This window comes from Macaca thibetana, chromosome 17 (assembly GCF_024542745.1).
Source record: "Macaca thibetana thibetana isolate TM-01 chromosome 17, ASM2454274v1, whole genome shotgun sequence".
Classification (NCBI taxonomy): domain Eukaryota; kingdom Metazoa; phylum Chordata; class Mammalia; order Primates; family Cercopithecidae; genus Macaca; species Macaca thibetana.
Genome location: NC_065594.1, coordinates 71,026,973 through 71,052,908, shown reverse-complemented (window position 1 = coordinate 71,052,908; position 25,936 = coordinate 71,026,973). Strand labels below are relative to the sequence as shown.

At 37.3% G+C, this 25,936-nt stretch overlaps 1 long non-coding RNA gene across 1 annotated transcript in view; it reads left to right on the top strand.

Moving 5' to 3' along the window:
* Positions 1-23,914, top strand: part of LOC126940795 (uncharacterized) — an 84,928-nt gene extending 61,014 nt beyond the window's left edge. The window contains exons 3-4 of the long non-coding RNA XR_007720922.1: positions 20,176-20,361; positions 23,676-23,914. This is a non-coding gene — a long non-coding RNA (uncharacterized LOC126940795). The remainder of the gene's footprint in view (positions 1-20,175; positions 20,362-23,675) is intronic.
* The last annotated feature ends 2,022 nt before the right edge of the window (positions 23,915-25,936 follow it).

The following is a 25,936-nucleotide window of genomic DNA, read 5'->3' as shown; positions in this document are numbered from 1 at the left end:
TGCCTACCTTCACAAAGTAATTATAAGGCTTACTTCACCAGAGTGCTGAGGCAGTAAAAATACAGTAGGAAAGCACTATTTAATAAATGCTTACACACCTATGCGAACAAATAGCAAGATTTCATACAAACAAGTGCTGCAATCCAAATAGTCATGCTTCTTCCTCCCAGTTTTCCATTGTTTAAAACTTTTGGAAATCCTCCTATGAAATGATATTATTAAGATCAGTTTTTCAGTCTCACAAGAGCATCATTCCCATTATGTTACAGCCTCGTGTCCTGTTTGGTCAGACAACGCCTCCTTCTTCCTTGGCTTACTAACCTCCTTTATTCATCACATGGCATCAAAATTACCTTTGATTTTTCTTTTCAAAATGGTGAATCAAGTCATCAAAGAAGGGACCAGTCACCATGAATGAAGCTATCTAAAAGAATTTGTCTCACGCTTTTAAGTCGGCTCTGTAGTTTAAATAATATATACTTATAGAAAGCTGCAGAAAGTAGGTGTAAAGCTTGATCAGTTTGCACAAAATGAACACATTGGCTAATCATAACCCAGGTCAGGAAACAGAACATCACTGCCAGCTTAGAAGCCTCTTTTTTGCCCTCTTGTAGTCATTAACAATTTCCTAGCTGCCCAAAGGTAATTACTATCCTGGTATCCATCTATACAATTTATGGAGATAAAGTTGTTATATACAGGATGACAAAATATGTACATTGTGTCATATTCACTCAAAATTAATAATTACCCACCTCATTACATATATCTGTAGTCAATTTTCGCGTGTTAATGCATTGAATGAATATTATGAATATGTCATTATTATTCATTCTGATGTCTTGATGATTATTTGATAGAAATATTCACCAGTTTCAGGCTATTTCAAATAGTGTGTTTACATGTGTTTTGGTGAACATAAATATTTCTGTTGAGTGTATTCTTATGAGTGGAATTACTACTTCCATGGACATATATAATTTCCATTTAATTAGATACTGCCAGTTTTTGAAAGTAATGATACCAATTTAGACTCCCATCACATTATATAAAATTCTAATTTCATTTTTTTAGGAAATATTACTTAATTTCTAGACATAAGGTGATTTTATAGTGATTTTGCTGTTATTAATTTCTAGTTTTTTATAGTCAGTGAAGATATTCTGATTAAAATCCTTTGACATTTGTTGCAGCTTACTTTATAGACTTGTTTGTGGTCAGTTTTTGATAAATACTCAACATTTACTTGATGTATTAGTCAATTTTCACACTGCTATAAAGAACTACCTGAGACTGGGTAATTTATTAATAAAAGAGGTTTAATGGACTCAGTTCTGCATGGCTGGGGAAGCCTCAGGAAACTTAAAATCATGGCGGAAGGTGAAGGGGAGCAAGGCACATCTTACCATGGTGGCAAGAGAGAGAGAGAGAGAGAGAGAGAGAGAGAGAGAGAGAGAGAGAGAGAAAGTGCTGCACTTTTAAACCATCAGATCTCATGAGAATTCACTCACTATCATGAGAAAGCAAGGGGGAAATCCACCCCCATGATCCAATCACCTCCCACCAGCCCCCTCCCCTGACATGTAGGGATTACAATTCAACATGAGACTTGCATAGGGCAGAGGCAAACCATATCACTTGATAAAGAGTGTACATTCTGCAGTTGTTGGTGCATTGTTTTATGTTTGGTCAATTAGGTCAGATTAGTTACAAGCGTCCAAATCTTTTATAATCTTATAGACTTTTTTGGTCTGATTTTTCTTTCTGTTATGAAGATGGGAATGTTAGTATCTCCCATTACGGGTCTGGCGTTGTGGGAGGCCCAGGTGGGCAGGGAGGCAAAGGCAGGAGGCCAAGGCAGGTGGATCACGAGGTCAAGAGTTCGAGACCAGCCTGGCCGATATGGTAAAACCCCATCTCTACGAAAAATACAAAAATTAGCTGGGCATGGTGGCGCATGCCTGTAATCCCAGCTACTCGGAAGGCTGAGGCAGGAGAATCGCTTGAATCCGGGAGGCGGAGGTTGCAGTGAGCCGAGATCACACCACTGCATTCCAGCCTGGGAGACAGAGTGAGACTCCATCTCAAAAAAAAAAAAAAAAAAAAAAAAAAATGTGTATATCTATATATATATTTGTGTATATATATGGGTATATATATGTGTGTGTGTATATATATATATCTCCTATTGTGATAATTCAACTTCTGTCTTGCATTTTTTTGCTGTATATATTTTGAAGGTATGTTATTAGATGCATAGAGTTTTTTGTTGTTGTTGTTGTTTTTTGAGGCAGAGCCTCACTCTGTTGCCCAGGCTGGTATGATTTCAACTCACCGCAACTTCTGCCTCCTGGCTTCAAGCAATTCTCCTGCCTCAGTCTCCGGAGTAGCTGAGATTACAGGTGTGTGCCACCATGCTCAGCTAATTTTTGTAGTTTTAGTAGAGACAAGGTTTCGCCATGTTGACTAGGCTGGTCTTGAACTCCAGACGTCAGGTGATCTGTCCACCTAGGCCTCCCAAATTGCTAGGATTACAGGCGTGAGTCACCACACCCGGCCTAGAGTTTTGTTTTAATCTTCTTTGTGGAGGAATGTGAAGGATTATTCCTAGTAATGCTTCTTTCCTCACATTCTGTATTGTCTGCTGTTAATTTATATACATTAGTTTTCATTTGATTAGTATTTGCATAGAATATATTTTTTCCATCCTTTTACTTTCAACCTTATTTTATTCCTTTATGTATCTTTATAATTGTGTCTTATAAGCAGCATTTATTTTGGATTGTTTCATACAGTTTGATAATTTTTAAAAATTAGAATATTGAGTCCATTTATCTTTGTGGGTATACTTTTTTTTTTTGCTTGCCTTTAATTTTTTTACTAAAGTGAAATTTTCATACAGTGAGACCCATACATGTATCTTGGCTATAATATGACAACTTTAAAAAAAGTATATACTCATACAAACCACTCAAACCAAACATAGAATGTTTCTATCTTTCCAGAAAGTTCCCTGGGTCACATTCCAGGCAGTCTCTACTCCCATAGACAACCATTTTTCTGAGCTCTAACTCCATAGACTGGATATGTACTTCATATAAATGAATCATACAGCATGTAAACTTTTGAGTATATGGTTTCCTTTATTTTGCATGATACATGCTTACCATTTATAAGTAATTTTTTTATTGTTGAATAGTGTTATATTGTGTGACTGTTTTTTTGTGTGTGATATACAGTTGAATTGTTTCCAACCTTCATATATAATGAATAAAGATTCCATAAGCATTTATATGTACATACATTCTTATTTTTCTTAGGAAAACTTCAATGGGGTGGAATTTCAGGGTCAGAGAATAGATGTATATTTAATTCATAAGAAACTGTCAAAAAATTTTCTCAAGCCATTGGACTACTTTACAATTCTAGTAAGCCATGTGTATGTGATATAATCACTGATATATTTGACATTAAGTCTATCGTCTTACTCTTTTCTACTTGTTCTGCCTGCGATACATCTCTTTTTATGCAAGATTTTTTTGTATTTCATAAAATATTTTATCACTCCACTTTCCTTTCTTTAACTTTGTAGGCGACATTAGTTACAAAACCATATTAGAAGTCACTGTATGTATCCTTAACCTATAAGACTCTATTATAAATTGTATCTTTATCACCTCTTATACCTTATGGAGATCTTAGACTCTTTAACACCAGTTGCTGTCATTCTTGCTTTTTGGATTATTATAATCATGTGTTTTACTTCTATAAGTATTTCTACCACATAAGGTGAAATTATATTTATTTTCAGTCAATATTTATTTAGATTTACCCACATATATAAATTTTTTTTTTATTCTTTCTTGCATTTCTGTGCTTCTGTTACAATTTTCCTTTTGCTTGAAAAAACATTTTAATATTTCTTGTATGCAGATATGTTGGCAAATTTTGTTATAGTTTAAGTTTGTATAGAAAAGCATTTATCTCATTTTAGAAGACTATTATTTCTTGGTATAGATTTCTAAGTTGGCTGTTTCTTTTTTCTTGAAAGATATCATTTCGTTGTTTTCTGGATTTATTTATTTCTGTTGGGAAATTTACTATGGAAAGTATTTTGCCCCTTGAAAGTAAAAGCTTGTAATTTTTCTGTAGCGGCTTTGAAGGTTACCTCTTTTCTTTTGTTTTCAGCAGATTTTACTAATTTGCCTAGGTATGGTTTTCAGTGTATTTACTGTACTTTGGGTTCATATTGCTTTTTGAATCTGTGGGTTGATAACTTTTATTAGTTTTGAAGAGGTCCTGGCTATTATCTTCGTAAATGTTGTTCGTTTCACTTTTGTTCTTACTCTCCTGTGGGACTCTAATCACACATATTAGACCTTGGCATCTTGTCGCACATTCTCTGAAGTCTTTGTTCTGTATATTCTAGCTTTTTTCTCCCTCTGTTTTAATCTGGCTATTTTTTCTAGTGACCTGTTTTCCATATCATTGTCTTTTTTTTCAGTTGTGTCTAATCTGTCATTATGGCAATCTATTGCATGTTTATTTTAGTTTAATTTTTAGATCTAGAGATTTCATTTGATTTCTTCTTTCAATAGGTTTCGGTTTTCAAATGCAATTGCTCATTTTGCCAAGTATGTTCTTGAGTTATTGGAAAGTCTGTGCCTCATAACTCCGTTGTATCTATTACATCACCATCTGTTTCTGTCATCTACTTTCTCACTGGGTCTCCTCTCAAATTGTTCAGTTCACTTCTCTATGCTTACCTTCTCTCCAGTTTATGGCTCCTTGGAGTTTGGACTCCAAGTTTTAGCTCTCCAGTTTGGTGAGACTGCAGGAAACCCTGGGATTGCTCAGGGAGAAAAGTGGTGTAAAATAGGGAGACTCATCTCAATGAATTTCTCTAGTCTTTGGGATCTTGACTCCTTTATGTCGGGGCTGTTTTGCTAGTTCTTTAAAACTTTCAGGCAAATTCTATTTTTTTTTTTTTTAAGACATGGTCTTGCTTTGTTGCCAAAGATAGAGTTACTGGCATGCTCATGGCTCACTGTTAGCCTCAACCTCCCAGACATGGGCTGGGACCATGCCTGGCTTATGTTTTTTTTTTCCCCTCTTTTTTTTTTTTTTTTTTTTTAAGTAAAAACAAGGTCTCCCTGTGTTGCCCAGGCTGGTCTCAAACTCCTGGCCTCAAGTGATCCTTCTGCCTCGGCCTCCCAAAGTGTTGAGATTACAGGCATGAGCCACGCGCCTAGCCTCAAGCAGATTCTTGAAAAGTATTTTCTCAAGCTTTTCTAGTTGTTCTGGGTATGAAGACCAGTCAACACTAGTCTGTCACAGCCAGTGGTATGTACCTTATGCTTTCATAGCGAAGCTAAATGATTTAATAGCCACAGAACCGCTGCGGTTGCACTTTAATCCAAAGGCCCCTGGGATTTTTAGCTTCATGACAGAGGCAAGCTGCCATCAGGAAGAAGCTGATCAGCTGTTCTTCCAAGTTAGCCACAAACAAAGCTTAGAGAAACTGAAGTAGTATGTCCTTGGCCATACTACCTCCCAGACGTATTTCTGGAAAGAACAGACACTGGGTAAAATCGGCTCTGAGCAGCTCTGATCTATTCATGAAAATTTCACACCTGAATTTTCACATTTTTTGCATGATTACTATATTATGGAAATAGTAAAAAACATGAGGAAATTTCCTTATACTTACAGGCAGAAGTGGAGACTGATACAATTATGACATCAACTTGGGCAATGACTTGCAATTAATTGAAATATCTTAATAATCAAGTCCATTGCCTTCCTCCAAAGCACACCACACACACCACCCCTCACCAAACCACAAATCAGTATATGTTAATTTAAATTTAGGATAAATCAAGAGAAATATTGTCAGCTTCTGTTTCAACTTTAATTGAACTAAAATACCACAAGGATTACTTTTTATTTTCTAAATTTTCAGATTTAAAAAAAATTTAGCAAAATTGGAACTATTATGACTAAAAGACAAAATGTACAATTAAGAAAATAATTAAGTACTATAATAAGTCAGAGTAATGAAATTAGAAAATAAGTCTATAAAGACAAATATAGTTCACTCATTTCCTTTCAGTTGTAATGAATTCCATCCTGTACTACTGCAACTGTATTACTGCTGTGTACATTGTAACTGCATTATAATGCATTTCTGTATAGGTAATTTGATTTTCTTTCTTTTAAAAAATCAAGTCCTATTTTAATTGTGGTGGGGGAGTTCATTATTTAAATGATGCCATAAGGAATGCATAAGGAAAATAATTTATTTGGTAAAGTCAACTCTTCCTTTTCATTTATGTTTTCCAAATTTGAAATATCCATTATTATTTTTAAAAAAAATGAAACATAGGTGTTTTAGAGTGGGTATAAATTATAAGTAATTCTGATACCCTATTCAAGAAAATGGAATTGTATTTGAGGTAATATGACAGATTTTGAAAACACAATTAGAGCCTTTGATATTAATAAATACATATTTATGTAAATTAATGTTTGATACCTGAAATCTTTTATGGGTACATTGTCAAGAGAGTTACTTTATAGGAGGAACACCTGTATTTCTATGGTTCTGAGAGGCAGTATTTAATACTCAGCATGCCCTTAAATGTTACAATAATATGAATTTATGTTTTAATCAGAACATTAAATGTAGCCTTATATGTTCTTTAAGTTCTCATTCTCTTTATTCACTTTCCTTTGGTAGTTGTCTAAAAGCCAGAACCCTGCATGTTAGTTTGCTTAGAAATGTTTAAACCAGACTGCCAAAAACCTTTCCTACAGCTTTAAAAAACCATTTTTCAGATGTATAGGAATTCTTATTTGTTGAAAATCTGCATGAATCTAAAATTAAACACAACAACAGCAATTCATGTTGAAAAGAATTTATAAAGAAGGAAACCATGGTAACAGAATCATTTATTTTTAACTGTACCAACCCTTATCTCTACTTTCACCCCCAAACTAAGCGCACTAAAGCCATAGCCTTTTCTAGACTGCCTTATCCCCATTGTAATTTTGCACTCGTCAAAAATAGCAACAGGAATTGTCATATTTCCATTACTAAGTACTGTGCATGCCATGCTTCTCTTCCTCTTTAGTTGCTCACATTATCCTGCAGACAGCCTTTGAGGAACTTTTGTGGTTGTCAAGGGGAAGCTCAGCTATTGCGTACTGCAGGGCCGATGCCATTGCTAATGCCAATGACAGGCTCTCTGTTGGTTAGATTGAGGTCCTGACTTAATTCCTCAGAGATCCCACATCTTATCCGAAGCGAGCTGACCACACAGGACAAGAGCAGATGTAACTGCAGCATATCACAACACAGCATCCCTTGGCTCCCAGGGATCCTGTCTGTACACATATCTGAATAGCTCTGTTTCGCTACACCACTGCCTTTTATCTTCCTGGTCATACTTACATCTCTGTGCCAGGAGAACTTACACTTACAACATGCATGCTTTCCTTAACCAAAGGCTAACATACTACAGGAAAAGGTTGTTTTTATTAAAATGTCTTAAAAGTGCTCATCAAAACTTTTCACATGATTGATAAAGCTGGAAAATGTCAATGTATTTTCCTGTTACTAATTTCAAAAACAAATTACTTGTAAGACCTAAGTCTGAAAATCTAGTCACCCATTTTAATAAAATATCAACTGATAGGATATGGTATTTAAAATGTGTCTTTTGCAATTCCTTTGTCTGTTTTGATTTCTGTTAGCTCACTTGCATGAGGAACTTAGGGTGTTCAGAGATAAGGGTTCATTCCTCCTTGATTCAGTTGAGCTAATCATCCTAGAAGGGCCCTGAGAAAAACACAGGCTTTATTTTGGAAGATCAAAGACTTGGGTGATGCAAATAGGTACAAGAGTATGTTTGAAGGCATGAAGGGCACTAATCCAGTAACCCAATTGAATCACATGGACAACTGATCTTATATTTTCTGAAATAAATGGAAAATCTGATGGTTAAAAGGACATTGGCCCATTTATCTATGAACCATGCTCAGGGTTAAATAAGAGACAAAGAGAAGGCTACGTCTAGTAATGTGCTGGTTACAGCAATAGGAGAGCAGAGGCACTGACTCTTTATTAGTTCATTTACACTTCTTTTTTATTTGTTTCTGTCATTTGTTCCTGTGGCCCATTTCTCCGAATTTCTCCCATTAGACGAGTCTGTAGATCCATTTTCCTGACTTTTCTTCACCAAAGGCCTTCTGGAGTATGAACCAAGGTTACCAGGGCTATCTGCATAAAAACACTGTCAAACTCTCACATAGATACTTAACAAAAAGAATGAGTATCTACCAATGGCAAAGTGTCATGTTTTCTCTGAAGTAAAGGAAAACAAAAAAAACATTGTTTGGACTTCTTTGAAATCAGACGAAGACAAAGCTACGTTGTTTTTCAGCTATAGTACAGAGAAACAAAATCTGCCTCTCTTTGGAGGAATTATGAAGAGAAAAGCAAGAATATCATATGGTTTCTCTGTTTCCACAGCTGCAGTTACTTTATTTTCTGTGATTGCTTTTTTGTTTCCAAGATTTCCCATTTTTGGTAGCAGCTCTGAGGATTATTCAGCAAATATTTATTCTGCCCCTACAAGGTATGAGTCACTGCCCGTGATAAATGATAGCTGTGGAAGTCTGGCCATGGAAGCACAGAAACTTGAGGGAGTCTAGGTGTAAATAACGTTTTGAATAGTCATCTCTCACCATCCTAGAGAGACATGAGAAAGAAAGCTGCTTATTCAGCACAGAAAAAACAATAAGAACACAAAAATAAAGAGAAAGGACACAAATTTTTTCCCCCACAATTAGTGGAATATTGCTAAATGATTATCTTTGAAAGAAACCATATTTTGATAATATAATTTGATAAAGAAATAAGAAAAAATAAAAGTTTATTTTTCTGAGCCTGTGGCCAGCCTTGTAATAGTCAAATGTGATCAATTTGGATACTTTTGCATTGAAAAAATTACTAAAAAGTTGATAAAGCCCAGACTAACAATTTTTGTGATTTTGATATGAAATTGGACATTTATTAAACATATTAATTAGGTAAGCAAGTAGTAAAGGAAATTTCGAAATATCTGAACAAATTGCTCTTGGGTCTCCGAGGTGCACCTGTTCGCAGGAAGGTACAAGTATTTGAATTCTTTGTTGCTGCAAGGAAACAGTAATAAAAAGAACAATGAAGTCAGCTTGAGCAGAACAGATTTATACTTGGATATTTTGTTTATAGCCAACTCACTTTTAAATGGATGTTTTAAAGTGATGTATATAATAGGATAACAATAATAAATACATGAGGCAATCAAGGCAAGGGAAAAAGCAGGGTGGAAAACAACTGAGGCTAAGCCAGAGGAGCAGGAATGTAAAGTGTCATTGTCATGGGGCACTGCCTGCTTCCCCGGAGAGAGCCACGGTTTTGCTCCTGACCTTTCTGGCCACTGTTCTAAATAGAAACCAAGCAGTTACATGTTTCACAGTGTCCATGAGCTAAATCCGAAGGAGTCATTCAGAAGAAGCGTAACTATTCCCAGTTCTTAGACTCGAGAGAACTTTCTCCCTCCCATGGGTCCTCATAAAAACACCAGTGCATCATCTGGTGCAGCTCCTGGAGAGGGTCCTCAGCGGCAGCCAGAGAAATCTCAAGGAGGAGCTGCCTCCCAGCATGTCCCACACAGCCACTCCATAAACAAAGCCACTTCACCTCTGGGTGACCAGAATGGTTCAACTGGAAAGGCTGGTGGCCTCTTGGGCTCCATCCAACAGTAAAGATCTATTCCTTGGAGTCTGATCATTACATTAGGTCTTTAAAAAGCTCTGCTTGCTAACATTTTTTTTAGCCTAGAAACGCAGAATATTCTTGAATTCAGACTGAGTAAATGTCTATGTATTCAGACTTCTTACTCATTGATTTACTGTACAAGACAGAGTCCAAAAAGGAAACAGAATCAACACCAGTAATTTATCAAGGAATATTTAATAGAACTACTAACTGGTAGCAGGTGAGTAGCCACTCAGAGAGTATAAAAGAGAATTCAGGGAATTCCCTTGAATTCTCCGAACGTCCCAAATGAAGAAATACACTTGGAGAAGGGGGTTCCTCTCCAGCACTAAGATTCAGACTTCATTGGAATCTAAATTCATTGTGGCTGGACCTACTGGATGGCAGAGAAGTTGGACTGCTTCAGGCCAAATCTGGTCCATGGCCAGTTGGCTGGGACTGGTGAGCTGGGAAATCCAGGTAGGAACTGGCATTCAGAAAGCCTTCCACTGGGGTCCAAGCAAAACTGGCTGGAGGGCATGTGCCACGTCACCTCTTGGACACACACCTCCAATTGGTACACTATAAAACAAGAAGAAAGGAAGCAACCAAATCAAGAGAAGTCTCTTCCTCTGGCACTGTCCCTCCTCTGATGTCTCCCACTGACAAAGATTAACGTGATACTGACTAGCAAGAGATAAGTCTTTTAGGGTTCCATCTCCAATGTTCCAAAGCAGGGCAATGAAGGGTGAATTTGAAGCACAGGGGCAATAAATGAGTAACTGGCATACTTAATGTGAACTCCCCACATCTGAGATTGGTCTCAGTAAATTTAAGAAGTTTGTTTTGCCAAAGTTAAGGACGTATGCCCATGACCAGCCTCAGGAGGTCCTGACAACACATGCCCAAGGTGGTCAGAGCACAGCTTAGTTTTATACATTTTAGGGAGACATGAGACATCAATCAACTTGTATAAAATGAGCATTGGCTCTGTTCAGAAAGGCTGCGACAACTGGAAGCAAAGGTAGGACAACTTGAAGTGTGGAGGGGGCTTCCAGGTCATAGGTAAATAAGAGACAGATGCTTGTGTTCTGAGTTTCTGATTAGCCTCTCCAAAGGAGGTAGTCACATACACATTTATCTCAGTGAGCAGAGGGGTGACTTTGAATAGAATGGGAGGCAGGTTTGCCCTAAGCAGTTCCCAGCTTGATTTTTCCCTTTAGCTTAGTGATTTTGGGGCCCCAAGATGTATTTTCCTTTCATACTACTTTTCCCCAAATCATTAAATTCCAAGATATGTAATGCACATTTATGAATGCTCATTACAGATTTTATGCTACAATAAATAAAGTGATGCATTTTATAGTTTTCAAGGAGTTGCAATAAGAAACAGTGGCAGTGGAGTCTAAGGCATCCGAAGTTTTTCTAATAGCCCATAGGCAGCTGACAATGAATGTTTGTCAAATAAGCATGCTGCATTGCTATATTGACTTTCTGATATTCATGCATAGAAGCTTGTGATTCAGACCATTATAACATCATTCAGTAAGCCAGTGATTGCCAGAAAAAGGATACCATATTTTGAGTAAATGTGAATTCATTTATTTGATCAGTCAACAAATATTTGATGAATACCTACTGTATGTTAGGTATTGGGGATATAGAGCAAAGCAAACATTTAAAAGCCTCAAAGACTTTAAAGTGATAAGTGTCTTGAGGAAGATGTGTAAGTGCTATAACAGCAAATAATGGGGAGACTTCATCTACTCAGGAAGATTGGGAAGAATTTATAATTGCAAGAGGTGCAATTGAGGTTGAACTGAAAGAGGGAGTTAGTTGTTTAATGGCAGGGTGTAGTGGGAAAAGGTATTCCAGGATTGGGGAATATCATGTGCAAAGATCCCATGATGAGAAAGAGCATATATTCAAGGAAATGAAATAAGGTCTGTTTGGCTGAAGCATGGGGATAATGGAAAGGGATCATTGAGGGACATGAATTCTCCAGCAGATTTCATTTGCACCATTGGTTCTCCTGGGTCTCCAGTTTACCTGTCTACACTACAGATTTGGACTTGCTAGTCTTCATAATCATGGAAGCCAACTCTTTATAATAAATCTCTTTCTCTATTTATATGCACATCCTATTGGTTCAGTTTCTCCGGAGAACCCTGACTATTACAGACTGTAATAGGTAGGAAAACTCCTTAAATCATTCTGGAGGATTTCATTCCATCTCACTGGTTTATCACTGAGGGCAATTTCCCCCTCCTGGAAACATTTAGCAATGTCTCAAGATGTTTTTGGTTGTCATCACTTGGGGATAATGTTCCCGGCATCTAGAGGGTAGAGATTAGGCTAAGCCTCCTAAAATAAAAAAAGACAGTCCACCCAACCCACCCCAATAAAGAATTATCCCATAGTTGAGAAACCCTGCTCCATTTGAATGGATAGCCACTGAGATATTTTATGCAGGACTCCGGGTGGAGGGTTAGGGTGGGTTGGGGGAGGGAGGACAGTGAGGGTGATCTTTTGCATTTCAAAAGTATCTTGCTCTGGAGAAAGCTAATAGTAGATACAGGTTGACATCAAAAGGGTCATAAAGAAATTACAGTCACTATTAGCCATGTGAAGCCTAAAGTAAAATTTGTTTACTATCTCACATAGTAGTATTAAATTTTTTTTTATCATGACTATAAAAACTGCACCCATCCCTCAGGAGGATGGAGAAAGTCAGTGACATTATTCATTCAAATGGCTTAACATAGGGGAAAAAAATTAAAACATGGATAATATTTGTCGTTTAGTTATCTCATTCAGATGACATGTGTTACAGATTTTCATGAAATTAAGGAATCTATTTCCTATCAACTCAACTTTCAGACCTTTCAAGTAAGAAAGCAATGCAACAAATTCGCCCAAATTTCCATATGGTTAAAAGCTATTGAAGCCTAGCTCTACAGGAAGTCATAAATATTCTAGTGGAAAGGTAATGAAAACTAAATCCTGAGAGTTTTAATTGGAAACCATAGGACCCTTAGCTAAGATCTGAGGGGAAAGAATTTTGACTGCTCTAGGAAGTATTTGGTATTGTGGTGATAGATCTGAAAATTAGAAAAAAGTACATTCAGGCAGCGTAGGATGTCACAGGCTGGCCACTGTTAAGTATTTTCTCAACAGTTATCAGCCCATTCAAATGACCCTACCTCTAACTCAGGAAGGGTAATATTTTAACCCTCTGAGCATCTTTTAGTCTAATCTTTTTCTGTGTAGCCACCATAAAAACTATAGGCTGCAGATACACTGCTATAAACAGATTTATGTGAGAATTTTAGAAGAGATTTTGTTTTCAACTCTCTTTAAAATGAATTACAAATATTGAAAGTCTTTGTTGCAAAGGTTTTAACTAAATGAGCATTTATTTGGCAAGCTCTTAATTTTCCTTTTAAAGTTTGATTGAGCCAGGTGTATTGGCTCACCTAAACTGACTTCATTATGGTGCCAATTTTCACTGTTTTCGAAGTATCAAACATGTATTTTGAGCCTCAGAGAAAGAGAAACTGCCAGGAAAAAACAAAACAGTGGACTGTGAATGAATGCAAAAAGTGGGTGGAAATAGCTAAAAATAAAACTATTCCCAAAGCAAATATTAAAATGCTTCTGTCTTGATGCAAAAAGAAAAAAATAAGAATCTCCATGCTGGCTGGGCAGTAAAAATAACCACAGAACATCCCATAAGTAGACAAATCCTAAAGTGTTATGATCCAAGAGATTTCATTCATTCTCATCTTGGTGAAAAAGTATACATCATTCTTCGTTGTGTCGAACCTTCTAGACACTTTTATTAATGTGTATCTTCAAGCTTTTTTCCCCCTTATTTCTTGCTTAAAACAAGCAAGCAAGCAAGCAAACAAACTTGAGTATTAGAAAGGAAAACTTGTGAAAACTCGAATCATGTGTTACCAATCAGCAGTGTGTATTAAATAGATTCTGAATAGTTATTATCGTAAAGACTAAATGAGGTTTGGCACTTAGAACTGTACGTGCTAAGTGGTTGAATATTCTACCCGGAGAGCTTCTACCTACGCTTTTGCAAGCCTGGTTTCCTCTCCTGTACTTGAGTTAGCTCCAACACTACCTTTTATTCCCAATGTTTGCACATATTCACCTTTCACTCACAATGTTGATAAAAGGAATTGCATGTCTTTGGAAATGGAAACAATCTAGAAAGTGAGTAAAAGGAGGTATTGATGACACACAGCTGTGAGATGATGTCTGCAATTTTTAGTGACTAGAGTGCAAAGTACAAGAAGTATAATTTATTAAAGCACCAATCTTTCCACCTCTTACTACATTATATTTTAAATCAAAGAAAGTAAAGATTTTTAAGAGGGAACATGAATCCAAGTGTTTACACTGTAGTTATTGAAATCAATCTACGCCACTGGAGGAAACTTTAAACGTTAGAGCATTTTCCTCCGTGCTTTGTAATTTTTTCTTTTATACTTATTCTCTCTTCGCCTGATGGTTGGCAGAGAAACTATTTGCAAACATTTATATGACTTCTGCTTATGTGTTCCAGAGGGGAAAACGCCTTTTGTTGTAGGTAGTAAAAATCAAGCGAAACAGACAGGGGCATGATTTGCCAAAGGTCAAAGGTCATGACAAGTGAGTGACTCAAGAAGCCTTGAGGTCAAAGGTGCAGCTGGAATCCCATAACCTCCCCTCCACTTTTTACATGACAAAGGAAAGCTGTGCTTTCCTAACTTCTGTGAGGGAATCTAGCTACATGTTCACATTTTCCCTTGAAAAATTATTTTCAAATGATTCTGCCTATGATTATTTTCTCCCTTGAAACCAAGTGGCATGAAATAGGCTTTTATATAAATTGAATGTCTCCTTAGCCTTTTATTAGTATTCTATATCGGGAACCTAGAAGAGGAAGAACTAACAGAGATTAATATGTGTTTTTTAAATGGAAAATAAGCACATTTTTTAGATCAACACAGACTAAAGAAGTACCTTTATCCTTTTTTGTTGTTTTCTTTTTCAATCCCTTGTGTATTTACTGACTGTACCTAAAAATGTTTTTCTTGCAAAAGTAACTAAGAGTAATAGTGATCTCTTACGCTTTCCATTTGGATCACGTTCTTCTGGTAAATCCTTAATACAGCTCCAAAAATAAGGTTTTGTAACAAGAACCATTCTGGTGTTAACATTTTTTGTTTGTTTGTTTTCCTGATTTAAAACAATTACAACTTTAATGATGCCAAGAGGGCCACTGTTTAGGTCAGAATGTCTGGCAAATCTCAGGATATCTTAGTAGCTGCCTATATCTCTACCATGTGAACTGGAGGAAAAATGCAGAACCTTACTTTTCAACTCCATTGGTTTCTAACCTCTCATGAGCACTTAATTCCTCATAGAGAAGGAAATAGTCACGCTGTAGAATCCTGTGGCCCATGAAGGGTAATTGGATAACATCTTTTGAAAGATTTACAAGGCTGCCAAGGATTTTGCCAGCTTTAAACCTGATTGATTCAGTGTGAAAAGATCTGAACAATTCTGACCTAAAAGTTTAAAGACAGATCTTTCCTGTGAAAGTATAATTTAGAGCCTGTAATAAAATTGTATTGGAAAACACCACATTGAAGAACACAGCCATAAATTGCATTATGTTAAAGAACCTTTTTCCCCTTAAATCCTCTGGAAGAAGCCTAATTGTTCACCAGATACTTTAATAATGAAGTGTTTTCGTTTTTGCTCTCCTACCCCCTAAATAAGTCCCTAAAGAAAGACAAAGCTTGCCAGCTACTTTGCCTCTCTAACCAAAAAGTTTGACTTCTTGGTTATATGTACAGATATAATTTATGTACCTTTTTTTCTCATTAGGTACAATAAAGGAAAGCAAAATTTCATTTATCTTTAACAAACAAAGAGTAGACCAAATAGACTTGTCCCGTATTTTAATTTTAATTCTCATCTCATATTAATTTCCATCTTGACAAAATATACATACTCATGATTAGTGGAATATTTTATCGGTAAGCTCAAATGCTTCTGATGACTCAGACAAATTAATGATTAAACATCTTCCAGCTAATTACTCCAGGCCATTAATTATTTATCCAAGTCCATCAGTCTATCATCTATATTAGCCTCACTTTTCTGCTGCCCATTTTAGAAGAGACAGGTTTGGAAAAACTAAAACATAAGAATTTCAAGTAAACAAAATTAAAGAGTATATACATTTTTTTTTTCTTTTTCTCTAGAACCTGGGAAATTGAGACCATGGTATTTAGACAAAAGCCCCTTTATCTTTAAACAATACCCGCTTTGTCACACGCTCACGAACTTTGTATTTCCTCCTCAAATTTCAGTTTGAAGGATTTAGGGAAAAATGCCATGTGCCCACTTACCTGTGATTTGAGTGCTAGACCATTTTGCCTTTTGAAATTTTGAATCATATGAACTAGTCTTAGATGTTTAAAATAGGAATCCTGATACGTGTACTAGGCATATTTACAAGTGACCAAGTATGATTGCTTTTTATAGAGATTGGTGAGAACAGAAACTTTCCAGCAAATTGAAAGCCTACTTCCCTCTCATTATTTTTTTTTTAAAAAAGACAAAAGCAGAACTGTGACATTAAGAAAAAAATGTTGCTTAAGAGATATGTAAAGGAGCGAGCCCTCAGCAGTGTAAACTAGTTGATAGCGTGAAAGGGCACTCGGAAGGAAAGAGGGACACAGAGCTGTACTCTCACATTTCTTTCCTGAAGAATTAGGTAATAAGTTGGCTCAGCCTTTCATCTCCTTCCACATCCTAACTAGAGTTAAGTGTCAAAGAGGTAATTTAACCAGCCACCTGAAAAGCCTCTCCGTCTTGTGAACTAGAACAGCTCCCCACTTCTGGAAGTCATCGAGGGTGGAACAAATTCCACTGTATCAACTTCCAGCTGGTCATTAGCATTTTCTGTAGGATGTGTTGTTTATGATTTTGGTCTACAACAGTCTCTTAAACTGGCACCGTCCCCAGAAGTTCCTCAGAACGTTGCAGTCGGTTAAGCTGAAAATTGTTAACTCCTGTACAAATACCCCAGAGTGAATGAAGAGGCTGATTAGAAATTGGTAATAAAAATATATTTTGACATGTTCACCTCACAAGTATCTTCATAGGAGTCATCCTACAGTAAAGGCTTGGAACAGTGAGACAACCTTCCAAGGAGTCCTGATTTTGAGTTCTGGTGCCACCTTGTGGGCAGTGGGAGGAAGAGAAGATTCGAAAGAGGTTTGACTGAGTCATTCTTCAGAAGATCAAGACTGTCGTCTGATTAATTTCCTTCATACCCTTTGCATCGGAAACAAAACAAAACAAAACAAAAAACTCCAAACCAGAAAAAAAAAAAGGCAACACTTTATCACTTTCCCGAGGAGAAACTCTTTAGCACTTCCCATCAGTTAAAGGATTAAGAGGATTCAGACCAAACCCCGATTTTGCTGACATTCAAGGCCTCTCACAATCTGATTCTAGCCGATCTTTGCAGCATTACTGGGAACTGCTCTTCTCTATGAATTTCTCATGACAGCCAGACTGTTCTGCTCCTCCCAGACAGTCATTACCTTTGCCCATGTTATCCTCCCACCCAGAATAGACCTTTATATCCTTTTACAATCTCCCGTTTGGAAGGACTTTACGATTGGATTTGATGTCTTCAATGTTTGTGCCTCTCAAAAAACTCTCTCCTAAGAAGTCGTTGAACCTCTTCTTGAACATCTCTGGGGCAGTGCATTCAACCTGATTAAGATGACTTATGATTTTTTCAGTGATTTCTAGTAGTAAACGCTTTCTTAAGTTGGACACGTACCTTTTGCTCAAGAGCAAGGTGAGTGCTGGATGTATGGGTACTTCTGCGCATAGAGTCTGGACCAAGATGAAGATGAGTTGCGTTCAAACTTCAGCTTTGTAGCTTTCTAGCTGCGTAGCATTGTACGCATAACTTATCTAGGCCTCAGTTGTTTCTTCACCTGTAAAATAAGAATAAAAACAGTGTCTACTATCAATCATATCAGTGTTGTAAGTCATCTTATATGTATGAAAGTACTTACAACAGTATGTACCATGCAGTTCATGCTTTGTAAGTGCTGGCTTTATTTATAGCTTTGGGAATTCATCAAGATGTGGGTGATGATTGCAGTAATGGAAACAGATGAAAAGAGAGTATTAAACAACATATCTCAATGTGTACAGTTGGAGCATCCAACCTAAAGATGCCACACTAAAGTTCCATAGGGATACAAGTTTGGGATATGCTGAATGCTATATACAGCTGCATACTGTGTGCGTGCCTGTACTCTATCTATGCAGATATATGATAATTAGCATAATCGAGGCTCCTAATTCTTGACATATAACAACCCACCTTTGTCTAACTTGGCATTTCCTGAACTTATGTGATTCGTGAATCCTTTTCAAAGTAACATCTTGACATCTCATTACATATGTATGTTGTAGAAGAAGAATCCTCAACTCAAAATGTTTAGGGACAAAGCAAATAATGTAAATGAGGGAAGAAGGCCAGGTAAAATACAGTATGGAGTAGTGTGAGTTACGGAAATCTAGAGGACGCATGCTTCGCCTAAATGCATTTCACTTTGGCTTGTGAAAAAACACCCTGTAGGCCAAGGAAAACATATCTGAAATCTGAATCTGGGCTGTGTTCAGCAAATTTGTGATTCCTGTAGAGTGAGAAAAGGGAAGTAACTGCATAATCTGGAGAAGAACCAATTTTTGGAGATAAAGAGAAGCCAGGAAAAGAGACTGTGAAGGAAAAGTAGGAGATGTAGCCAGAAAAAAGCAGCATCCTGGAAACAGAAAGAGGCAAACCAGAGGGGTCTCTGGGTCTCGAGAGGTCATGTTGGTTTCCTATTGCTGCTGTTCCGAATTACCACACATTTAGTGGCTTAAAGCAACACAAACTTATTATCTTATAGTTCTACAGGCCAGAAGTTTGATGTGTGTCTGACTGGGCTAAAATCAAGGTGTGGTCGGGGCTGCGTTACTTCTGGAGGTTCTAGGACAGGGGTCCTCAACCCCCAGGGCCACGGACTGGTACTGCACAGCAGCAGGTGAGCGGCGGGCAGGTGAGAAGCTTCACCTGTACTGTAGGCTGCTCCCCCATTGCTCCGCTGGCATTACCGCCTGAGCTCCGCCTCCTGTCACATCAGCAACAGCATTAGATTCTCGTAAGAGCCCAAATCCCATTGTGAACTGCATATGTGAGGATCTAGGTTGCACACTCCTTATGAGAATCTAATGTCTGATGATCTGTCACTGTCTCCCATCACTGTCTCCCATCTGTGACGGTCCCATGGGACCGTCTAGTTGCAGGAACACAAACTCAGGGCTCCCACTGATTATACTTTGTGGCGAATTGTATAATCATTTCTTTATATATTACAACATAATAATAATGGAAATAAAGTGCACAGTAAATGTAATGTGCTTGAACTATCCTGAAACCATCCACCCTCCACAGTCCGTGGAAGAATTGTTTTGCACAAAACTGGTCCCTGGTGCCAAAAAGGCTGGGGACCACTGTTCTAGGAGAAAATCCACTTCCTACTCTTTCCTAGCTTCTGGAGGCTGCTTGCAGTCTTTGGCTTATGGCCCCTTCCCCCAGCCAGGAGTGTGGAGTCCTTCTCATATCACACCATTTGACCTCCTCTCCTGCTTCCCTCTCCCGCTTTGTTCCCCCAAATAAATAATGTTCATTTTATTAACTGTAAGCCAAATAAATTAACAAGCCGGCTTTCTAGACACATACTAGGTATTATCACCATTAGTATATGTTACTGACACAATTAATAATGTCTCAAAAGGTATTGAACTTACTGAAATATTGTTATGGTTATTTTTTAAATGTTGTTAGTGCTATTAATCATATGTATAATTGTTTGATAATTTTTTGAACTTATATGAAGCAAGGTATAATATGGAAACAAATTATAATTGTGTAGTAATTAATTTTAGGTGTTGAAGAAAATATTCAAGAAGTTGTTGGGCATATCACTGAGGGTGTGTGCAGGCCTCTAATGGCAAAATATTTTGTTTTTATAAGTGATTATGATATCTGGTTAAATTATTGCCTTATTAGTAGGAATTTAACAAAAACTGATACCAGCTTGAACTCAAGCTGTTATTTTTTCAAATTAACACATAAATATAGGCTAATAAAATACACTTGAAATAATAATTGCTAGTTTTCTCTCTGAGAAAGAAAATTGGAAAATTCTTTATATATATATATCTTTATCTATCTATCTATCTATCTATCTATCTATATATACACACAGACTTTTTTTTTTTTAAAGATTATACTTTATAGTGATTTATCTTAGTCCAGGTGCAGTGCCTTACATCTGCAATCCCAGCACTTTGGAAGGCTAAGCTGGGAAAATTGCTTGAGGCTGGCAGTTTGAGACTTCTTCCACTTTTAAGGGACCTTGTGATTATAGCTGGTCCACCTGGATATTCCAAGATACTCTCCCTATTTTAAAGTCGGTTAATAACATTAATTCCATTTTCAGCCTTAATTCTCCTTCATCATGTAACACAACATATTTACAGGTTCAGGAGATTAGAACATGAATATCTCTGGGGACCATTATCCTGCCTGTGACAGAGGGTAAATAGAATACTGAAGAAAGGCCAGGAATCTCTGAGAGCTGGAACTAGGGCTTTCTCATCCTCTCCTCTCCTTTCCTAAATCCATCCTCTTACCTTCTACTAATGGGATAGAAAGTTGGGAAACGAGAAGATAATTGAAACCCATTTGACAAGAAATTATGCAAATAATTCACGGTGTGTGGCACTAAATAAGGATGGGATGTCTTTTGGTACTAAGGAAATAGTTCAGGGAAGCAGCTGTATGATGTCTGTGCAAATTAGAATCAAAATGCCCCTCCAGGAAGATAAATAAAAAGAGGGAGCCTCTTCCAGGAAGATAAATGCTGAAAAAGCTACCGTTTCTCCATCTGTGAATGGGTGATACCAAAATGATGGCCCCTTCCAGGCTGATACGGTTTGGCTATGTCCCCACCCAAATCTCATCTTGAATTCCCAGATATTGTGGGAGGGACCCAGTGGGAGGTAACTGAATCATAGGGGCAGGTCTTTCAGTGCTATTCTCATGATAGTGAACAAGTCTCATGAGATCTGATGGTTTTATAAGGTGGAATTTCCCTGCCCATCTCTCTCTTTGCCTGCTGCCATCCATGTGAGATGTGACTTGCTCCTCCTTGCCTTCCGCCATGATTGTGAGGCCTCCCCAGCCATGTGGAACTATGAGTCCATTAAACCTCTTTTTCTTCCCAGTCTTGGGTATGTCTTTATCAGCAGTGTGAAAAGAGACTAATACACAGGCCAATGCAGTCCTGCGAAGGTCTGCAGAAATGGACAAGTGGCACACCCATGCAGCCCCTGGCTGGGTTCCATTGCATGGGGCACAGTCTTCACAACTGTAGGGGCAGGCAGAAGACAGCCCAGGTTCTGGGCTTTCCTGACCCTCTTACCCCTCCAACTAGTTCCTGCCTACCAAAAGACATCCCATCATTATTTTCGTGCTCAGAGACACACTTTTTACTCTTTCTATGGTCTTCCCCAAATTTCTAGGATTTTCTCAGAGCATTTTGTACAGAGCTCTAGAATAGCCCATAGCACATGTTACTTTGGTTTCTTACATAATTATCTTTCTTCTTGGCAGTGAATTCCCAGAAAGCAAAGGAAATTTATTTTTTTTTAACTCAGTAGAGTGTTTATATTTATATCATTCAATTTACCACTGATGGGGTATATGAAACAATTTTACTTGATACGAAGATAAATTTTAAAACGTTGCTAGTTAAGTATTTAAGTGTTTATCAGAATATGTATGTAGCATCTTGATATTCATAATGTGGTTCTCAGACTCATCTGAGAACTTGTGAGAGATGCAGAAATGGCCCCAACCCAGACTGATGGCATCAGAATCATTTTAACTTTATCCCAGGTGATTTGAGCTCACATCAAAGTATGAGAAGTGGCCAGGGGGCCTCACGCTTGTAATCCCAGCACTTTCGGAGGCCAAGGCAGGAGAATCACTTGAGGTCAGGAGTTCAAAACCAGCCTGGCCAATATGGCGAAAACCCGTCTCTATAGCCAGGTGTGGTGGCAGGTCCCAGCCACTTGGGAGGCTGAGGCAGGAGAATTGTTTGAACCCAGGAGGCAGAGGTTGCAGTGAACCGAGATCGCACCATTGCACTCCAGCCTAGGCCACAAGAGCGAAACGCTGCCTCAAAAATAAATAAATAAATAAATAAATAAATAAATAAATAAATAAATAAGAAAGAAAATATAAGGAGCACTGAGAGCACCAAACCCATCATCTAGCGGGTGATACTGTGTAGAATGGGCCACGTTTTAAAAAGGTCAGTTGATTGAAGCTTCATTTAAAGGAAAATAACAGGTAGGCATTGCCTCAATATGACAAACTGTGAAGGAACTAAACAAATGACTGATATGTGGGAAACAGTGAACTAACGCATGAAGGTGGCTGTAAATGTGTGTGGAATTTGTTGAGTATTTAATTTTCTGTAACTTTTGACAACATATTGATCTACGAATCTAACAGGTACCTAATTCTTTCTTTCTTTCTTTCCACCTACACCCAGATTTTTTCTTTTTCCTGCCTCACTCACTCACTTCCAGGCTTTGCCTTATACATTTCTTCACTCAGTCATCAAGCAACAGATAGTTATTGAGCCCTTGTCTATGCCCCATCCTAGGTATCCATACATGAGTCAAAGTCTCTACTTCATCAATATGACATTATGTTACCATACATATGGTCTCAGAAATCCCTTTAAGCACTTAAAGTAACTCCTTTATTACTGACAACTGTGAACAAACTCAACTCTTCTCAGGATTGAGTTAATCACACAGAGCAAGGAACACAGGTACATGTTACAATAGTTACATTGTAATGTGAAGTCCATCAGATTACATAAGGCACGTGCACAATCAGCTGAGCCATGTTGGCAATCCGGATTCCACCCAGATGCCACAGGTTTCAGGAATGGAGTCTGCCACATATTCATTCAAACGATGTGCCCAGTCATCAGCAGACTTGAGCACTCTCAGGCAAATAACAGCAAGAGGTTAGAAAGCAGAGAAAGAACCCTAGGCTCAGAATCGCTAATTGCTAACTGCTTTGGGGCTACCACTTGGGACAATACAGTTTTATTCTTGAGATCCTGGGCATAAATTGTTCAACCCTATTGTCCTTGGCCTAGCCATCACTAAACCAGTAATCTGAGAAGCAAAATGCTCTACCTATAGTTCTTCTCAAATTCTCAAAATACCCATACTTTATGTACAAAAAGGAAAATGCTTGTCATGATTCTATGTTGCCTGTTTGTGGATAAATCTTTTAAGATGTAACATTAGGAACACTGTTAGATTGTGTTATGCTGGTTTGACACTTCTAAATGACTGATTCAAGTGATTCATGAGTGGTTTGGTGTGTGGTTTTAAGATAGAGAGGCAAAGAGCATTTGTGCCCATAGAATATGATTAATTTTTTAACAATCCCTTATTATTTGGACATTTAGAGAGACTGGCAATCAATACTTTATTCACTGGATAATTGATTCAACAATCCAATGCAGGTCTAGTATGAATTGTTGATAATGGAAGCATCTTTGTTATCTAAGACATTTAAATGCTCACTTCTGCATGTTATTTCGATGTAAGAGCTGTAATTTAATGTTTATCAGGTATCTTAAGTGCTTTATTTATATCTTTTCATTTAATCATTACAACTTTCATTTTACAGGAGAAAAATATGAAATCTGAGGTACAGTTGATTTGAATCCAAGAAATCTAAAGGAAAAAGTTCAAGCTCTTAATCCTTTCATACCGTCCTTGTTGTTAAACTTTTTTAAAAAAGTTAATCTTGTCTATGAAGCATGAATCTATAATACTAGGGAAAAAACTGACTAACTTGAAGAAAAAATAAATTGAAATGGAAAGCAATTAATTCCTCTTAATGTGAATAAAGGATGATCTAAATGCTTTTGGAGAAATGATTTCCAGTAATGAAATTTTCAGGACAAAAATCTTCTTTTCTGAATAGGCAATCATGGTATTAATCCTCTGTTCCTTAATCTTTATATTTATATTTTTTACACTTGTTCTTAAAGCTTGGTGTTTTCTACCAAAACCATCTGTACATCTCTGTCTGTCTTCATGTGCTCTTTCTGTACACATGCATGCATGCACACACACACACAGATTTCATCATTTATTCATAAAATGTTGAAAATCACTGCTTTGGCCCTTTTTAACTCTCTCGACCAATCTCTCAGTTCTCTAGTGCTTGGAAAGGAAGTATTTATTTTATTTTATTTTTATTTTATTTATTTTGAGACTGAGTCTCACTCTGTTGCCCAGACTGGAGTGCAGTGTTGTAATCCAGGCTCACTGCAGCCTCAGTCTCCAAGGTTCAAGGTGTCCTCCCAGCTTCCCTTGTAGCTGGGACCACAGGCATGCCACCACACCCAGCTACATTTTGTGTTTTTTTTTTTGTAGAGATGGAGTTTCATCATGTTCCCCAGGGTGGTCTGGAACTTCTGGGTTCAAGTGGCTGGCCCTACCTTGGCTATGATTATAGGCGTGATCCCCAAGTTCTATGATTATAGGTGTGAGTCAACCTCCCTCTCCAGGAAGTATGACAAATAGAATGAGCCTGCAACCAGAGTCCTTTGATTTAAACCCTTGCCCGCCACGGACTGAATGTTTGAGCCTCAGTATCTTTATGTGTAACATGAGGTCTATAACAGAACTTAACAAACAGGAGATTATTATTAATGAGATTAAATGCAGTGAGGAACGTCAGTGGTTCCCTCTCTGTGGAGGAACTTAAGGAGTTGAGCATCCAAGCTTATTTCTTGATATGCTGATAAAAGACATAGCCTAGTTTATGGCGGATGCTGGTTAAATTCCAGCCCTCTCTCTTTCAGTCAATAGGCTTGGACTCAAAATAAGCCCCATTCAGGCTGATTTGTCTCCATATATCAGTCACAAACTGCACCTCTTGAAAAAATAGCTTTCCCTCCAATGTGTACTGGCCTTGAAGAAGACTGAGAAATAGGGCAACAAAGATCCTTTAAAATCAAGTTACTGAAAGTCATTGAAATAATATACAGTGAAAGATGTATGATGCCATTATTATATAAATAAAGTCAGTACAACCATTAAAGAACTTACAAGTATGGGTTTTTTTCTTCTCTATGGTTACAATAATTTTTACATGACCATGATTATATTATATCTGGATGGTTTAGATGTCTGTCTTTTGTGTCTTTCAAAAAATTAATATTTATTCTTTGACATTATATAATTTCTTAAATAAATATGAAGAGAGAAATGTTTTGAATAACATTTCTCCAGCCCTAAATTTTCTATACTTAGCATATATTGTTTCTTTTTTAGTAACTTACAGCAACTTTATTTTAAAATTAGTTTAGGAAATGATGTTTTTGGAAATGGCTTCTTTGAGGTCGCTTCCTGGAATGATTACAGTCATTGTGTAAAGCCAGCAATAAGAGAAGAATTTGAAAGTAGAGAGTAGAACGGTAGTTACCAGGGCCTGGAGGCAGGGGTAGAGGAGATATGGGTCAAAGGACACAAAATTTCATTTAGAAGGAATAAGTTCAAGAGACGTACTGTCACATGGTGTCTACAGTTAATAACAATGTATTGTATTATTGAAAATCCATGAGAGTAGATTTTAAGTGTTCTGACCACAAAAAAAAATAAGTATGTGAGATAATACATATGTTAATTAGCTCTATGTAGCCATTCCATAATGTATGCATATTTCAAAACAACGTGTACGTAATACACAATAAATATATAGAATTTGTTATTTGCCAGTTAAGAAAAGGGTTTGACACTTCAAACAACAAAATACTTTTGGCGTATGAAAAGTCATTTACAATCACACCCCAGACTTTGTTGTTAATATTAGCTGGGATAGTCATTGCTGAAAAGGTCTTCACACGCTTATAAAAGAAGTTTCACTAAATCTAGTTA